The sequence below is a fragment of the Melopsittacus undulatus genome, chromosome 1 (assembly GCF_012275295.1).
Source record: "Melopsittacus undulatus isolate bMelUnd1 chromosome 1, bMelUnd1.mat.Z, whole genome shotgun sequence".
Taxonomy (NCBI): Eukaryota; Metazoa; Chordata; class Aves; order Psittaciformes; family Psittaculidae; genus Melopsittacus; species Melopsittacus undulatus.
Window position 1 is genome coordinate 42,221,457 of NC_047527.1, and position 12,411 is coordinate 42,233,867.

Consider the following 12,411-nt stretch of genomic DNA (forward strand, 5'->3'; position numbering starts at 1 on the left):
CCAGCAGCTACACATCTGAGGAGTCTTCTGATTATGAGCAGCATTATCCTTCAGTTTAGATATCTGGTGCATGTAACATATCAAGTGAAGCATCACTCTGGAGATTTGGCTTGCAGACTCTAGTGGAACCCTCATCCTAAACTGAAGGCTGAATAGACAGGTGCTACTGGTATCTACAGAGAGAGCATCTCACATGTACACTAACTATGCTGAATTTGTTTGCATAGTCAAAAACTCAAAAGGTCAAACTCTGTCCCTAATCTGCATCTCAACTGTGCCCCAGTACTATGAAAACAATTGGCTTGTAAGAGACTGTAATTTTCATGTCTAGTGTTACTCTGTGGTACTTTATGCATGTTTTCATGCTGTTTCTCATAATTTATAAATACAAGAGTATATCTCAGATGGAGGGTGTTAAAAAAAATCTTTCAAATAAAGATGGTATTTCCGTAATTATACCTTCTTTTTAAGCTAACAAAAAGCTTTGACAAACAAACAGATGGGTGTTTTGGCTAAAACCATAGGTTTTGAAAACAGAACAGGACAGTTTATTCACTCATAAATATATGTTACTACTACAGATGTATATTTTTAAAAATAAAGGACTAGCCTTTGCTGCAGTAGTGTCTCCAGCTATTTATTTACATGCCATAAACCTGCAGAAAGAGACATTTAGCTGTAATTGCAAAACTTGAAAGTACTGTGTGTTTTTGTTAGCTTTTGTGCAGAGGCTTTTCCAGCACTATAAATGCACTAGAAATTCTATATGTAAGATGATCTAAAATACTTCTCACCATCCAGAAAACACAACTCTGCTGCTATAAATTGGGAAATGTAAGTGAATCTTGTGTATCACTTTGCAACTAGAGTAACATTTGCGCTTGATCCATAAAAGCAGCCTCTTTTTCATCTACTTTCTCTGAAGCAGAATTAGTATTTAGAAAGCTCACAATCTCAATTTTACACTTTTACAGTTGCCTTTAGAAGTGGTTACAGCCATTTGTTCCAGCTTTACCTGCTGGAAAGGAAGGTGCCCAGACAATTTTCCTAAGGAAATTAGAGTTGTGAAATGAGGTCCATAACTCCTCTTAGTCTCTGCAGACTTCTGAGCACTGCAGTCTATTATAAGGACGTGTGTGTGTGTATGAAGTCCAGTTTATGGCAGAATTTATCTTGAGCCACAGATACATGTACATACATGTAAGGCAGAGCAAAAAAGGAAGAGAAATCCTGATGATGCCACTTTTTCATCTTGCCTAACATGGGACAACCTGATGACCTCACCAATTTCCATTCTGCTTCTTGTGCACTAAGAGGACAATCTTAGATAGCTTGAAGAACCAGAGCATCTCAACTACATCCCCAAATGGACCCACAGAAGTGAGTGGTCTGTCTAAGGATGCACAGGAAGTCCTACTTTAAATGCAGGGAACTTACAGGACTTTTGGAGAACAGTGACACAGATATAGACTTTCCCGGATATTTCTCATATGGACAGCAAACATACTTCTGGCAGAACTCTTCTACATGAGTAGCAGGTCTTTATTTCAAGGACATAATTCTAAATATTATTGAACAACTGCAACCTTGGGAAACACCACTTTCCTTTCAAGAACACAGACAGCAGCTCTCTCACCAAACATCTTGCTTTTGTTGTTCTCTCTCTGCTTTGTCTAGAAATGAAACTATTCACCTTTTCCTCTTTTCAAGGGTCATACATATCTTCTTTCTATCACAGCATAAAGAATGCAAAAGCAAACTCAGCGTATTTTTCTGCCTTCTTTCATACAGTGTGTTTAGATGTTTATGATCCCAGTTACTGCTGATCTCAGACTTACAGTCCTGCTGTCATCAAAGTGTATAGAAGGCATACTGCTGTAGACACATAGTGGTCAGTACTACTATGCAGTAGGTACTAGGGAAAGCATTATGTCACTTCATGCTGCTGAGGGTAAAAAGTAGAAAAAAATATTCAAGGGGAAAACAACATAATTCCCTGTATGCACCCTTAAACACCTTCTATCATTCTCTCTAATGAACAACTGTATATGAATGAACATCTTATCTGCATCTTACAACACTTACAACTTATAATATAGCACTTTAGCAGCTTGTCGTTCTATCTGCTGAATGGTCTTTGCTAACACTCTTCATAACACATTGTAAGCCATTAAAAGCTTCTGTTCTACTTGGCAAACATTTCACTGACATTAGGGAAGTTTTATTTAAATTACTTCTCTTTAGAAAAATATAGGGAAAAAAAATGCCTATAGGTTTCTTTATGGTCTCAGTGGTTCAGATTCAGAGAACACCTCCTGGCTCCACCACAGTACTCATAGTTAGGGTGATAAATTCCCATTAAAGGTAGGGTTCTCCCCGCATAAAAAAATTAATTTCCAAGGTCAGTAGTTGCACCAAATCTTCTCCTAAGGAAGTACACATGGATATGTTCACCACCATATATAGGTTCCTGTGATCTTCTGTAACAACAAGTCATTGTAGCTTGTCCCTTCAGTACTAGAAAGCACCTGATAAGTCTCAGAGTACTTCTCAGATAAGCACTTCAGATCAGGTCTTAACCTTTCCCTAAGGTTGCTCAGTAGAAAACATATTTGATTCTTCTCTGACACACTTTTTTAGTATAGACAGACATCATGTTTCTCTATAACGTTTAAGAACATAAACATCTGAAACTAAACACATAATAAAACCATCAAAAGGCATTCCTGTTTGAATCTACAGTGGAAAACACTACTGCAAGAAAAGTTTGTTAGAAAATAATATAATGTGATGAAGCAGGTGCCATATTATGAGGTCTGGCTCCTGCAAAAGTGTTGGTCTGTATCAACTACAGAAAAACTCTTCCCCTAAAACACTACATCACACAACCCTAAACCCCGCTGGGTGTCAGGAGCTTAGCAGGAAGATGTACCAGCCTGTAAATTCCTTAAATCCAGTTTCCTAGGTGCAAAAGCTTCACAGGAGCTTGTCCAGATCACTCAACTGGATTCAGCACCTACACAAAAAGTCTGTCTTGAAACTACTGGTTTCACAAAGCTGAAAAAAAGAGCTAACAAAAATGCCACAAGAGTCTTTCTCCACTGCTCCAGTATTGACATCTCATACTCTCTTCCACACATTTCAGACACTAAGCCTGGGGGCCTGAGGCAGCAGAGATTCAGGTCCATTGTGCAATGACCTTCTCAGAACTGGATGGGCTCCCCCTACACTGGTCATTCAGCCACACTGGACAGAACTCCTCTTTTCTCTCCATTTTAACAAAATATTTATTCAAGGATCAGATTCTTTGATATTTAAAACATTTCCTGAGTTTTAGCATCATCTCCAAACTTGCTTTTCTTGTCTAACAAGAACCTGAGGTTGCTTGCTCTCTCTAAATAACAGACTTCTTCCTTAACCAGCGATTCAACTAATGCATGTGTTTGTTAGTATCTTTCCTGGTCTGCAGAATTTCCCATCTTACTTCTGATAAAAAGCAGTAGTCATACAGGAATTATTTTAAGATCATGAACTTTGACACATTATCCTTTTTTCTTTAGAGATAATATTCAATACAGCAACAACACAATAGTGTGAATCTCATGAAGAACAACAAGGCCAAGTGCAAAGTCCTGCGCCTGGGTCAGGGCAACCCCAAATACAAACACAAGCTGGGCAGAGACTGGATTGAGAGCAGCCTTGAGGAGAAGGACTTGGTGGTGCTGGCAGATGAAAAGCTCAACATGAATCCGGCATTGTGTGCTTGCAGCCCAGAAAGCCAACCCAATGCTGGGCTGCATCTAGAGGAGCATGGCTCAGAATCACAAACGATGTGATTCTGCCATTCTACTCTGTTTTTGCGAGACCCCAGCTGGAGTACTGTGTTCAGTTCAGGGCTGGAGCACATCTCCTACAAAATTAGGCTGAGAGAGTTTGGCTTGTTCAGCCAAACAGAAGAGAAGGCTCCAGAGAGACCTTACAGCAGCCTTACAGTACCTAAAAGGGGGCCTAAAAGACATACAAGGGCGTGTAGGGATAGGACAAGGGGGAATGGCTTTAAATTTAAAGAGGGAGAATCAGATTAGATATTGGGAAGAAATTCTTCATGATGAGGGTGGTAAGACAGTGGCGTATAGGTTGCCCAAGGAAGTTGTGGATGCCCCATCCCTGGAAGTGTTCAAGGCCAGGTTAGACGGGGCTTTGAGCAACCTGGGCTAGTGGAAGGTGTGGCACCCCCCCCATGGCAGGAGGGTTGAAACTAAAAGATCTCTTCCAACCCAAACCATTCTATGGTACTCTGATTCTATGACAGAGTGACTGATTGGACCAAACAGGCTTTCTACTCTTCCCCAGATGTGGCAAAATAAGGTCTACAGAATAATAGCCTCTACCCTAAATCTATTTTGCCATATGTTCAAACAATATCCTAAATCCCTTCTTTCCTTGCAGAAAACAATAAAATTGTATCATGCCAAATTCCTACTTTTAGGCAAAAATGCGCTGATGACTTTCAGGGCTGATGCCTGAAAATACACTTAAAAGTAATAAGACTTATGTTGGTAAATACTAAAAAAATGGGTGTGTATAAAACCTACGAACTTAACAGGAAGGGTTCAGTTAATTTTAGTAGATGCTGGATGATGCTCTTGTAATTTGCTGACAGGCAAATGGTCTTCAAGCATTTTTTTTTTCATTTCTCAAAATACTTTTTTCACAAGAAAGGATGTCTTTGCTAGAGTTAGACAACTGTAGTTAATACATAATCACAAAGAGTTAACTATAAAAGTAAAAATCAAGCCTGATTTCAAAGTAATGGACTCAGTCCTGCAAACTGTAAAAAGATTAACAGTGTATATTAAAGAGTGAATAAAGATTAATAGATGTTGTACATAGACACACAGAAGCAGAACCCAAAAATCTAGAGTCAGACTTGAGAAAACAATTGAATGCAAAATATATTACATGAGGAAAATAATGTTTGCAATTAACCTTGAGATTTTCATTTCAGGAAGAAATATTGTAATATCATTAAGAGGCTAAAAAGAGGCAGTGAGAGGTACATTGAAGGGGTATGTTGTGCAGAAGCAGTGATAAACAGCAATATCAAAATCACTATTAACACTGGATTTCTCAATCAAAACATGCAGTGAATATTCATATAGTCTATCTCCCATAGACAGGAAGCTTTAGGAGCATTTTAAACTAACAAGAAATCTTTGCAAACCTAAACAGCACACAGAACACGGATAATAACAACATAAAACAAGAACATAAAAGTATGTGTAACTACTGATCAGTAAGATCAGCTGCCCCTTAGTAGGTTACCTAGGTTATATAAAGTAATGAAGAGGATAGGTGCTGCATAAAACAGATTAATAAACTGAAATGTAAGCAATTTTAATTAAGACACCCAAGAAAATAGTCCAGGCAACCTCACAGCTGCACAGACAGTAACCTGCAGAAAGAGACATATGATGAATTGTTACTACAGATACCTAAGAATTAACTAGCTGAAAGACTAATGACATGATGTAGAAAGAAATTCTCTACTTATATATTCAATTATCCAGGAGGGCCTTTCTAATCTCAGTGAGCAAAAGAAAAATGAGAGGTGATAATCATCAGATGCCATCACGATTTCTATATACTTTGCCTGGAAATATCTAACATAGTTACAGTAGGCTTCCTCCAGTAAAATTCCTTCACGAATGTCACTGCTTTTGACAGAGAAGTTGCTTCAGCTGGAAAAGCAAGAAAGTAGCTATTTTTGCACTTACATTAATAGAGTTGCTTAGTTTGCGTACAGGGAGCCCTGCCACTAACTGCCCCCCTGGCAGCGGCCAATCATGGTCCATTCATCACATGTTAACCACTCCAGCTCCTTGCCATTGCAGCCGCAGTTTGCTTTTAAATCCATTTCCTCTAGGTTACTAAAGCCTAATGCCAACTTTGAAAAGACTAGTTTTTATTATATATTACATTCTGTGTTCATAAAGTTGCTTCACATAAAAGCAAACCACATAACCCACAGAATGAGAATATAAGCACTCCAAACACTAAAACCCATAGAGACACAGATCTGGTGCTCATTTTTACTCAAAAACTGTCTTCAGTGAAGGGCTCTACACATGCATCATCGTGTGTTTTGTTACATGGCGATAACTGCTCTGCATGGACTAAACCCTTATATTGCCACATAAATGTCTGCCATTTACTAAGCAATTGGAACAGTTGTGTGAAGAACTGTATGTGAATTCTGCTGCATTCAGGAACATACAGCTGTGACACCAACCAGTAATGGATACAGGCAGACAGCTGTGTCTGATAAAACCTAGAGCTGCAAGGCAACTGTAGAGCCCATGATTTTCCCCTCCTTTTTCACTTGAAAAAAACCTGATTAGCATAGATTAGTTCTCAAAGGATGTTTATAATATGTACAAAATGATAGGAGAGAGAGCAGAGAGTTCTCTTACAAGCATAATTCTAATGGCTTTACTCCTTCAGGGGTCAAAAGCAAGCCAAAGAAAATCAATGTCCATTTCTGTTGCAGAAGCTGAAACATGCAGTTCATTATTCACTACTGTTAAATTAGTCAATCAAAAAATTTTGGCATATAGAGAAATTAGAACAAGCAATCTCACATAATTTTGAATGAAGATAAATTTAGAAATAGCAAAGCATTTCATAAAAAGGATTTCAGAAAGATCTCTGTAATTAGGAATAAATCTTTATAGTAACTATTAACTACTAAACTATGTATGAATATAAAATTTTGAAAATATTTCCAAGATCATAGTGTTGTACCTGTTGATATCAATGAGATTTTTACACTAAATCTAAACTCAATAAAAATGCAAAATGATCTTTAAACCAATAAAGAATCAGAGGGTAGGACTACTACCACTCATCAGATTCTGGCATCTGTACAGAATGATTTCAAAGTATCTTTAGTTTTTGAAAGAAATGGGAAGAAATACAAATGTCATAAACAGTACTCCCATTCTTACTTCTTTATGGATAGCCTCATTCCTTTAAATAAATTTAATACAATAGGTAGAGGGAAAAAAGCTTGTGTTTTGTTTTATTCAAACAGCCTTTCCTCACAGTTAATTGTAAGTCTATTTAAATAATTTGACCAAAAGCAGCATAAAATTTTCTTAAAGACTCATTTTTTCTCACCTTTCTACTGGAAGCCCCGTACACTGCCCACTATTTTAAAAACTACACTGAAAATGAAAAAAAGATATATAACAAACCCAGACTTTAGAATAAATGAATGAATAAACTGTTCCTCCACCAATAACATTATCTCAGTAGCTCCGAGCCACAAACAGTTCAGAAGTGCTAGATGTCATCAGCTTTGAAAGCACACCTTTGAACCAAAATGTCACCCAACCAGGAAAGGAACACACAAATCTAACAGCAAGTAAGAAATAATTCATAGGGGGAAAAAAAATAAAATATACAACACTTTTGAGATGAGATCTAGATGATAACTATCTACAGAATAATCAAGCCAACGATCAACTACAGTCATAGCATCTCTGAAGCCCTGAGTTCTTTCACAGACTCAGTACTGTGCCAGTATTAAAGCAGTAAACCGTCGATGCCTTTACCTCAACCACATCTCACACAGGAATTTCAGTGGTTGTTGAAAAGCATCCTGAGAGCATCAGTGTGGGACTTTCCCTCCACTCCAGGAACATTCACTTCCTCCTTCAGGGCAAGACTGTTCAGCTGTGTTCAGCTCCTGCTATGGAAGACCTCCTGTTTTTCACAGCAGAAGGTACAGCACAGCCTTCCACAAAACCTTATTGTTCTGTCTCTTATTGTTACAGTCATTCTGAATACCTGAGTGGCACAGTAAACCTTCTCCAACAGTATCATTATACATATGTAACTCTCAGCTACTCTTACTCTCACATTAGTATCACAGTGAAGAACTTTTAGGGTTTGGTCCAACACTACCCAACATAAATTGAAGAACAAATGATGGAATTAAACTCATCCCAAGCACTCTCCTTGATTAGTTTCCCTTTCTTCAATATTTTAATAAACTGTAGAGAGCAAGTCCTCAGGAAATAACCCAGCCCTTGGCTGCTGCACCTCCAAACTCATCATGTAACTGAACATCCCACCTCTTTTGGCCAGCTTGAGCTAATTACTGGAGAACAAGCTCAGAGACCCAAACAACAGTGACAGCAACATCTAAAGTGCACAGTGGAAAAAAGCTTTGTTACCATATCACGTAGGATATGGTAAGGAGTAGACACATCATCCACTAAATCAGTCTCTTGAGATGGATAATAATTTCTCCCTTGAATAACTAAATATACATGTGAATTTTACTGGCTGTGTCTCCACTGCATTCCCTCGTGTTGATCAGATCTGTATCTTTGAGGCATGATCTGTTTTAGTTTTGTGCAGTTTTTTAACATATACTTTCTCTCAGAAAATTTAGGCTGGCCATAATGACAGTAATGTAATTTCTGACTCTTCCAGTTATGGTAGGCAAAACAGGGCAAACACAGAAGGTCAGCTGTGTAATCATGCTGAGCCAATGTCACAGCATACTGACAGAGGTACATCTTGATGCAGCAGGCTCAAATTGGGATTCAAGCCACTCACATTCAGTCCTCTCCCTGGAAACCTGAACCAAAAGTACAGCCTTGAGAAAGGCCAAGAAAGACTATACATGAAATCCATTTGACATTTCTTATCATTCACTACAACTCCTTACCTTTAAACAATGCATGCAAGCAGACCTGGTAATGCCCCCCACTAAGAAATACTGACCGCATTGCAGTTTTCCTAGTAGCTCAGGCACAAGGACCAGTGCTGGATTACAAGCATGAAGAAATGGTACTTATTTGAGCACTTCAGAGGGAAGAACTCAGAGCAGACTACAGCTTTTGTGTGTTTGTCTTAATATTCAATTTAAGATTAATAAATAGAAATGGCACACTCAACTGAGTTTGGCTAACTATGAAAACCACGCTTAGCTGTTGATATGTTTAAGTTTGCTTACAGGTCTTTCTGTCAGTTAATGAAAGTTATGCCTGACAGCCAAGCAACATGTCTGAGCAAATGTGAAAAAAAAAAAATCAGAGAAGAAACATAATCTCTGAGCTTGGCCTGTAATTTCTGAATCAAGACAAGATCTCTATTAAAGAGATTTGCATCGTTTTAAAACCATGCTTCATGCTATGAAGTCACATACATTGTACTTTAGAAATCCACGTTCAAAAGATATAAGCAAACTGGGATACCAAACATTAAAGAGGATAACAGAACAGACTTACAGTGAGCAATATGATGGCCACTCCTGATTTTTTTAAATTAAGAACAACACAGATTTTAAACTGAAGAATAAATACGCAAAAAGGCTTTCTGAAAAGCACCATGTAAAAGATAAAATATGTGAGGATAAAGATTTTTGATTAATATCTTAGAAGTTGTCATTTTTAATTATATCCTTAAAGATCTCAGCTCTTACCTTTCTCTTTCTTCTCAAGTTTCTAACAGGAAAAGAAATGTTTCTTTTTTTCTATCAGACCCTGTGAAAACTTGTTTCTTCAGCCATGTAACAGAGTGAAAACCTGGCTGTAAGTGAAAATTTGGAGCACCATGTTCTTTAATTCAGTGATGGGGACCTTCATTAGATTATCTCATAGCTATGGGATAAGATACTGCAAAAGCCAAATGATAAATCATTAAATTATGTTTTCTTCCTCTCCAGGCAAAAAGCAAGTATAGCATTAGATTAGTTTGAAGGACTAAAAAGAAAAGGAAGAAAACAGCTCTGTAGCAGGCTTCAGAAGTGACAAAGCTAATACAGTTTTTAAACCCCATTTACTTATATAATCAAGTATAAGTAGTTACTTATGGTAATTGTAGAAACCTCAAATGTAATATATAGCCTGAATGAATTCCAGATCAGTGCATGCTTCAGTGTTTTATCATCGCACTTGCACATGCCTAGTGAAAGCCTGCCACTCTGCAACCGAAGAAGGAATTACTACTGTAAAGCCACAGGCAGACTTTACTAAAAGCTGTACTTTTTTTATATGACACACAAGCAGCTCAGTGTTTTAAGTAATGGATAAGTTTTCATCCCACTGTCTAGCAACAGTGACTCTAATAGTGCTTTGCAGCATCTTCAGAAAGTCAGAAATATGAACCACAGACACAATCTCAGTGAACTGTGCTAAAACAAATGACACTCCCCTCAGCCAGCTTACCCACAGTGATCCCCATCCACCATTACCGGAAAGGCTTACTTTATCTTTCTGCTATAAACCTGAGTTAGTCACACCTATTCTGTACTGACATCCCAACATCTTTTAATCTTATTATGCCAATATTGCATCTACGTAAAAATGTGTATTTCAGTGCATAAAAATATCTCTTGCTGCTGACAAATCAAAGTGCATTAACCTGGGAAGCTCTGAGATCGTCACGCACACCCACACACAACTTTCGTTAAAGACCTAATTGATTAGAAATTGAAATATCCAAAACTCAACAAACATTTCACACACAGTGACAGCTCTGTAGGAGCATATGCTCCCAACATTGCAACTTACACTTTTATCACTATCAGGAAGTAATTTCCCACACACACACCATGCCCAGTGCCCCTGCTTGAAACTACCACATTTGCTGGAACGCCCACGTTCACATTCACGTCCACTAGTTGACTGAGCTCTTAGTGGAATGTCAGAGCTTAGCTGTAGGTCTTTGTAAATGCTCTTATTCTGTGCTGCTTTCGTGTCAGAACACAACATACATCAAGGTCACTGTAAAAGATTGTAGGTTTCAGGCTCATACCGGAGACACCAAAGAAATCAATAAGAGCAAACTTAATTAAATGCTGTCTGAAGTTCTCTCTTCTCCCATACCTGCCCAGAATTCACATCTCTATCCCCTGTGTTCCAGACACAGGTGTTTCACAGATATGGGGAGGCAGACTGCCTAGCTTATGTGCTATGAGTGCTGAAAGGAGAACAGGAGAATTGATTCTTTGCACTGTCTCAGATCTACTCTGAGCTCTCTGAGTTTTTAGCAAGAGATTACAGCCACATGGGCCTCCTCCTTTGAAGCAGAGCTCCTCCGAGAGCAGAATTAGTCCCCTGCCTGCAACCTGTGCTCCATATACTGAAATAAATTATAGTCAACTTTTTGTTTGATGGCAGTGTCAAGTATAGCAATAAATACCCACAGGCTAAAACTAAGCAAACAAACAAGGCTGGACAAACCATAGCCTCGCAGCAACAGCATCTCAAAGGAAATCACCAGGTAGGGCACAAGAAAGTTAAAGGCATAAAAATCAAAACTCTGGGTTCACTAGCGTAATCCTTTCAAATGGGTCGGAAAGGCTAACACTCACCCTGCCTCTCTCCTGCAAGAAGCACTAATATAAAGCAATTAAGAGACTCCTACAATTCCGTTACATCTCAGCACAAAGAGAAAGACATTTTATATAAACGCCTATTAGAAGCATCACCTCTCCCAGCGGCAAGTGGAAGCACTGGGACACGGCGCTTCCTTCCCGGCCACCACCCGGGAGCACCGGCGAGATGCTCGCGGCGGACTCTGGCGGAGTTGGAGCGAGGCTTCCCGCAATTCCAACCACCAGCCTTCCGCACCCAAACGCCTGAAAACTGCCGCTGGCGCCGCCGACCACGCTGCCTCCAAACCAGGAGCGGGCCAGCGGCAGCTGCATTTTAAAAGTCACTCGCGATGAAGGTAACGCAGCGAAAGCACAGAGGCAGAGGAGCACTTACTTGCCTACGCACCACCGCCGGACGCACCACCGCCGGACGAGGTCCTCTCAGCTGGTGAATCGCCGTGCCGCTCGTCCTCCCCGGACAGCTCCGCGCTATTTCCCAAATATTTCCACAAGGCGCCGGCACATCGCCGGGCTCAGCCGGAGCGCTCAGGGAGTGCGGCCGCCGCCGCCCCCAGCCCGGTGCCCATAGTGCCACCGCAGCCCCGGCAACTCGCTCCCCTTCCCGACGGCCTCCGGCTAACACGGCATCGCACCCGAGCCGCCGCCGCGCCGAGGGGGAGCGTGGGGCTCCTCTCGCCCTTCCCGGAGACGGAGCGGGGGCGCCGGGCGGGGGAGTGCGGTGAGGCAGCGCCGCCCCTCCGCGGCGGGGAGCGGCCAGGGGAGGCGAGGGGAGGCGAGGCGGCGCGCCGCCGCCACCGCGGCCGCAGCCAGCCGCGGTGATGCCGGCCCCGCCCGGGACCCCCTCCTGCCCCCCGCTCGCCGCTCCCGGGGACCTCCGTAACGCCGCCCCGCCGCTGCCGCCCCGGGATCCGGTGACGCGCAGCCCTCCCCCAGGCCGGCCCCTGTGGCGGAGCGGAGCTAGCGGGCGGTGAGGCGGGGCGCTGCGCTGAGTCCCGCAG

The 12,411-nt window shown here is 40.9% G+C and overlaps 1 protein-coding gene across 1 annotated transcript in view; it reads right to left on the reverse strand.

The window, feature by feature from the left end:
• The window catches only part of SNTG1 (syntrophin gamma 1), a 306,725-nt gene extending 294,813 nt beyond the window's left edge, over positions 1-11,912 (reverse strand). The window contains exon 1 of the mRNA XM_005152553.3: positions 11,787-11,912. The gene's annotated coding sequence lies outside the window, so the exon portion shown is untranslated. The remainder of the gene's footprint in view (positions 1-11,786) is intronic.
• Between the last annotated feature and the right edge of the window lie 499 nt (positions 11,913-12,411).